The sequence below is a fragment of the Coregonus clupeaformis genome, chromosome 15 (genome assembly GCF_020615455.1).
Source record: "Coregonus clupeaformis isolate EN_2021a chromosome 15, ASM2061545v1, whole genome shotgun sequence".
Lineage (NCBI taxonomy): Eukaryota > Metazoa > Chordata > Actinopteri > Salmoniformes > Salmonidae > Coregonus > Coregonus clupeaformis.
The window spans coordinates 15,108,176-15,114,021 of record NC_059206.1 but is presented as its reverse complement, the minus strand read 5'-3'; the positions used below and the strand labels follow the sequence as shown (position 1 = coordinate 15,114,021).

At 38.7% G+C, this 5,846-nt stretch overlaps 1 protein-coding gene across 1 annotated transcript in view; it reads left to right on the top strand.

Annotated features, from left to right (window-relative positions):
- Positions 1–5,301: 5,301 nt before the first annotated feature.
- LOC121548349 (leucine-rich repeat serine/threonine-protein kinase 1) overlaps positions 5,302–5,846 on the top strand; it is a 91,580-nt gene continuing 91,035 nt past the window's right edge. Inside the window, 1 exon segment of the mRNA XM_045224994.1 lies at positions 5,302–5,514. The gene's annotated coding sequence lies outside the window, so the exon portion shown is untranslated.

Here is a 5,846-nt window from a genome sequence, read left to right as displayed (position 1 = left end):
AGAGCATGGCGCTTGTAACGCCAGGGTAGTGGGTTCGATCCCCGGGACCACCCGTACGTAAAAATGTATGCACACATGACTGTAAGTCGCTTTGGATAAAAGCGTCTGCTAAATGGCATATTATTATATTATTATTATTACAATACCACAGCACTTCACAGCTTCACTAATGCCCACCAACAGACGTGGTGTAGAATTTTGGACCTTCTTTGTCGCCAGTCCCATAGTAGCACGTGGGCCGTGTTCAGCAGAGCACAACATTGTGGAACATTCAGATAGAAATATATTATGTAGAACAAACATGCCTCTGATTTGTAGAATAAGGAATCACCACATCAGCTCTAGTCATAGCATTTCTATCTGCAACATTCCACAACGTTTGCCTACCCTGAACGCAGCCCAGTTTATGCCTATGATCCTGTCTATCTATGTAGGTCTCATGTACAGAGATTAATGTGAGGAATTATTTTGTTTTTCAAAAAAAAAAGTTTCTTCATTTGGGTTTTCTGAAATGAATGTTCTTCTCTCATTTTGAGGAGCATTTTCTCCCTTTTCAAATGTTGGAATGAATTTTGATTCTCGTTCTGAACAAGGTAATATTTACCTACATTTTTTACAACTTTATAATGCCCAGAAGAAAGACATGTTTTTAATCCACTACAATAACAATATATAGGTCTAGTACTGTATTAGCAAACCTTAACTGGCATTTTAACACTTTTAAACACTTTACATTGTGTTGCATTTGGAGCTGTATACAATATATTTCAGAGTTGTATGACTTTGCTCATCTATAAGCTCTTGACTAGTGTGGCAAAATTCGGTAACTTTCCCAAAATTCCCAGGTTTCCTAGAAATCTTGGTCGGATTCTGGGATTTCTGGGAAACCTGGGAATCTTCTGAAAGTTAACAGAATTTTTCAGCACTAGTCTTGACTCCTGAGTACTGTTATTAACACATTGTTATGCCTTGGGTGACGATACCCCTGATTTTTGAAAGCTTTATTATTTTACTGAACTAAATGTAGGAAGTTCTGCAAATGCAAATGAATTGATGAAACGTATTTCTTTACAATACATATGGGGCTGGTTTCCCAAACCCAGATTAAGCCTAGTCCGTGACTGAAACAACCGTTCAATGGAGATTTTCATTTGGGATTTGTGTTTAATCCAAGCACTAGGCATAATCTGTGTCTGGGAAACCGGCCCCTAATTCAATAAGGAAATACATGGGGGTTTTGTCCTAAAACAACGCTACTGAAAACTGCCATTATGTTGAAAATACAAGTAATTTGTACTCCAATGATGTCTCAAATGGGAGGTAAACCATTCCTTGTCGTCACAATATGCACCGTATGTGAGATGTTACAATGTATAACAAACCACAAGGAAACAAGTCCTGTTCATGTTTCTTACACTAGTCTTTTACTTTTTATATGGCTATTTAAATACAAATTCTAAATAAAAGAAAATGGAATGTGTTTGTGATTCGTTTGGATTTTCATGTCATACATATAAGATTGCACACACCTCATGGAGAAAAGCAGTTTCTTGTAATATGATTACCAACAACTGCTAGTTAAAAAGGGCAAGTATCTTTTTTTTAAACTGAGGATTCTGTCTGTCTATCCTTTTAGAACACAGATCTCAATCTTGTCATAAAGTCATTGAGTGCTGCTATATCAAATGTCATCACAGTCCAAGGCACAATGAACATGATCTGAACAGAGAAAATAGATATAATGTATTGACAGTTCAGAACTATCATCAAGCAAACATAAAATACACACACGCACACACACAGTCACAGACACACACACAGGTTTTGCATGATACTAGTATCGTTTGGCTGGCTTTAGGACCATGCTCCGCATTGACATGATTGGTTGACGGTAGGTGAGGGCGGGAGGTTCTATATAAACACAAACTCACTTCCTTGACAACTTCCTTCACAACAGCTCTGCGCTGCTCAGCGAAGCGCAAGAAGTATGAATGCCCTGACTTCTGCAGAGGCCATATCACTGTAAATGCTGCACGGCCAATGCAGACATCAGATTGACCATGTAGCGCCTTTAAGAAAGCAGAGACCGTGCCAGTTTGCTTTGCCAGTCAGCCGTTAAGGCAGTGCGCCGATTAATTTACATTTGATGTCGGCATTTGAACTCGGCTTTATAAACCTTGTTGTAATCTGATAGCCAGGGGTTATTGAATTGGGAGGTGAGGGAGCTCTCCTTTTTGGTGACCATTTGAAACTCAAAGTTATTTTATAGCTATAAAAATATAGGCTGTGATAGCTTTGGGCCTAATTTATATTTTCATTCATTTACCCATAGGCTAGAGCAATGTTGGTTTCATGTATTGGTATGAAAATAAACACAACTGAACAACTCGCTATTTAGAGCATTTGCCAAAAATACATGTCCTGTTTTTGGCTTCAAAGACAATAACAATTGTAGGCTATAACAATGTACATTGTCATGCAGTGACAGAATGATCATTGAGATAATGCAAATCATTAATGATTTAGTTGTGCAAAAAAAATGTTTCTTCTTACTTTTCTTGCTGTAGGGCTAGTTCCTCATCATCCTCTGGCTGTATCCCTCATCCCTACCTGTAGCCTACCTGCCTCTGGTAGCATTTACACCTCACTCTGTCATTCTTGCTGGTCCATCTTCCTCAATTAAAATGAGATATTCTCACAGATCCATCTTTTTTGGCAAACGTCATTAAATATTGCTAAGTTATTTAGCTATAGTGTGGATGTAAGGCTGTTAAAAATAATAATAATAATAATTTACCCAGATAGTGCAACTACTGCATAGACAACATAATAATGTCAGACAGAGGGACAAACTGGCCTTGTTGGCTACTATGTTGCAATCGATATTCTCGGAGCCGCCTTGTTTATACAAAATGTTTCAATATTCTCAGAGCCAAATTGTTGATACAATGCTTCAATATTCGCAGAACTTTTCCCTTCCCTGTCGAATAATGCAAACAGGCTAATGCAAACATTTGCCGGAAGCACACGAGACAATCTTGGCGGGATGCACACGAGACAATCTTGGCGGGAAGCGCAGGAGACAATGACTGTCATTGCACACTGTATGCACCGTTCCACAACCGTGGCTTCATATAGCCTATAGCAAGGGGTTGGCAAACTTTTTCATGTGGAGTGCCAATTTACAATTGATCATAACATTTCTAAAGATCTGCTTGCCGGTTATGATTTTCATATAAGCATTGCAGTCTACCTAACTGTGCCCAAAAAATATATAACTGCCAACAAACTAAATAATTACACTGAACAAAAAGATCAATGCAACATGTAAAGTGTTGGTCCAATGTTTCATGAACTGAAATAAAAGATCCCAGAAATTTTTCATATGCACAAAAAGCTTATTTCCCTCAAATCTGGTGCACAAATTTGTTTACATCCCTGTTAGTGAGCATTTCTCCTTTGCCAAGATAATCCATCCACCTGACAGGTGTGGCATATCAAGAAGCTGATTCAACCGCATGATCATTGCACAGCTGCACCTTGAGCTGCGGACAATAAAAGGCCACTCTAAAATGTGCAGTTTGGTCAATGCCACAGATGTCTCACATTTGAGGGAGTGTTGCCAGATCCTGATTGGTTTTCTGATCCACGCCCCTACCTCTACCTTTTTCTAAGGTATCTGTGACCAACAGATGTATATCTGTATTCCCAGTCATGTGAAATCCATAAATGAGGGCCTAATGAATTTATTTCAATTGACCGATTTCCTTATATGAACTGTAACTCAATAAAATCTTTGAAATTGTTGCATGTCGTGTGTTATATTTTTGTTCAGTATATATAGCTGGCTACTAGAGAGAGGCGCTGTCCATTCAGCACCATGCCACGGAGCTCCAACATGCCTACCTACCTCTACCGAGGCTCCGTCCATTTAGCGGTTCTGAATCACGGGCGCGGCCTTAGCTCAAAAGGCATGTGTAGATTTTCCTTTCGTGATTTTCGTCATTCTTTGGTCGAGTTTGTTTGTCTCCATGCGTCGTTGTCGATTGCAGGCCTGATGTAGGCTATGCCTTTTATTTCAATCATGTGTAGGATTTATCTGGCATTGTTTGCATTAGCGGTCAGCTGTTTTATTCACGGGTTGCTTTCACATTGATGTCGGCATTTGAAGTCGGCCTTGTTGTGACTTGATAGCGTGTATTATGCATCTATTTCATGTTCGCTGTATGCGCCGTTGCACAAGTAAATGAGTCAATGTATGAGGTTGAGTAGTGGTTGACATTGTGCACGCAGTTCCACATACCTTTAAAAACATATTGCGGTGATAATTAATGGCTGGGGTCATTTTCATTTGTTTTTGCTGTTCTCCAAAATAGCATTTGAGAGTTTTAAAACTATGTAGAAATGCAGTAAATGAGCTTCACATTCCTACAAAAAATCATACTTTGCCATATCCTAGGTTCAGTGGTTTAAAGTGGTCCTCTGTAGCTCAGCTGGTAGAGCACGGCGCTTGTAATGCCAAGGTAGTGGGTTCGACCCCCAGGACCACCCATACACAAAAATGTATGCACACATGACTGTAAGTCGCTTTGGATAAAAGCGTCTGCTAAATGGCATTATTATTAAGTAAAAATACTTTAAAGTACTACTTAAGTAGTTTTTTGGGGTATCTGTACTTTACTTTACTATTTATATTTTTGCCAACTTTTACTTTTACTTCACTACATTCCTAAAGAAAATAATTTACTTTTTACTCCATACATTTTCACTGACACCCAAAAGTACTCCTGTTACATTTTGACAGGAAAATTGTCCAATTCACACACTTATAAAGAGAACATCCCTGGTCATCCCTACTGCCTCTGATCTGGTGGACTCACTAAACACAAATGCTTAGTTTGTAAATTATGTCTGTGTTGGAGTGTGCCCCTGGCTATCCGTCAATAAAAAAATAAAATTAATTGTGCCGTCTGGTTTGCTTAATATAAGGAATTTGAAATGGTTTATACTTTTAAATTTTGATACTTAAGTACATTTGAGCAATTCCATTTACTTTTGATACTTAAGTATATTTCAAACCAAATACTTTTAGACTTTTACTCAATTAGTATTGTACTGGGTGACTTTCAATTTTACTTGAGTCATTTTCAATTAAGGTATCTTCACTTTTACTCAAGTATGACAATTGAGTACTTTTTCCACCACTGTCTAGGTTTAGCTGAACTGACGGCACTGGTACAGTAGAATACAGTCATTGTATAGTAGGCTATTCCCATATCCGGGTTATGAGACAGACAGCGTGGTAGGCAGCATCACTGGCTGGAAGTGTTTGGTTTGATGAAATCAGGAAGTTAACGCTTTTCCTTTGCAATCCGTGCTTGTGAGTGTTCCTTCGGCTCTTTTGTCTTTGGTTAAACATTCAGTTGTGGATTTATCGAAGTTTAGCCTGTTCAATGCTTTAGAAGTGCAAAAATCAATACCATTCGACAGTGCATGAACACTACGGACAATGCGGTGAGTAAAAATTCCTCATGAACTAAGTTACACTCATTAACGAGCAACAAGTGCGCACGTTTCGCAAACAAATATGTCTACTTGCTGTCATTGGACGAACGTTTGGCACGTTTCAGCGTTTATAAGCCTAGTAAAGCCAACTTCTTAAAAAATCAAGACCACGCACACAGTTGTGGTTTTAAAGATGTGGTATGTGTAAACCAAAGCGAATGACCTGAAGTGTCGTGTGTGTTCAAGGCCGCCCGAAATAGTAACGTCTCTGTTTTTATAGTTCTGGCTGTCAGCTAGTGTGTGTTTTGCACAGATATTATTTAAAAATACAAATCCACTAA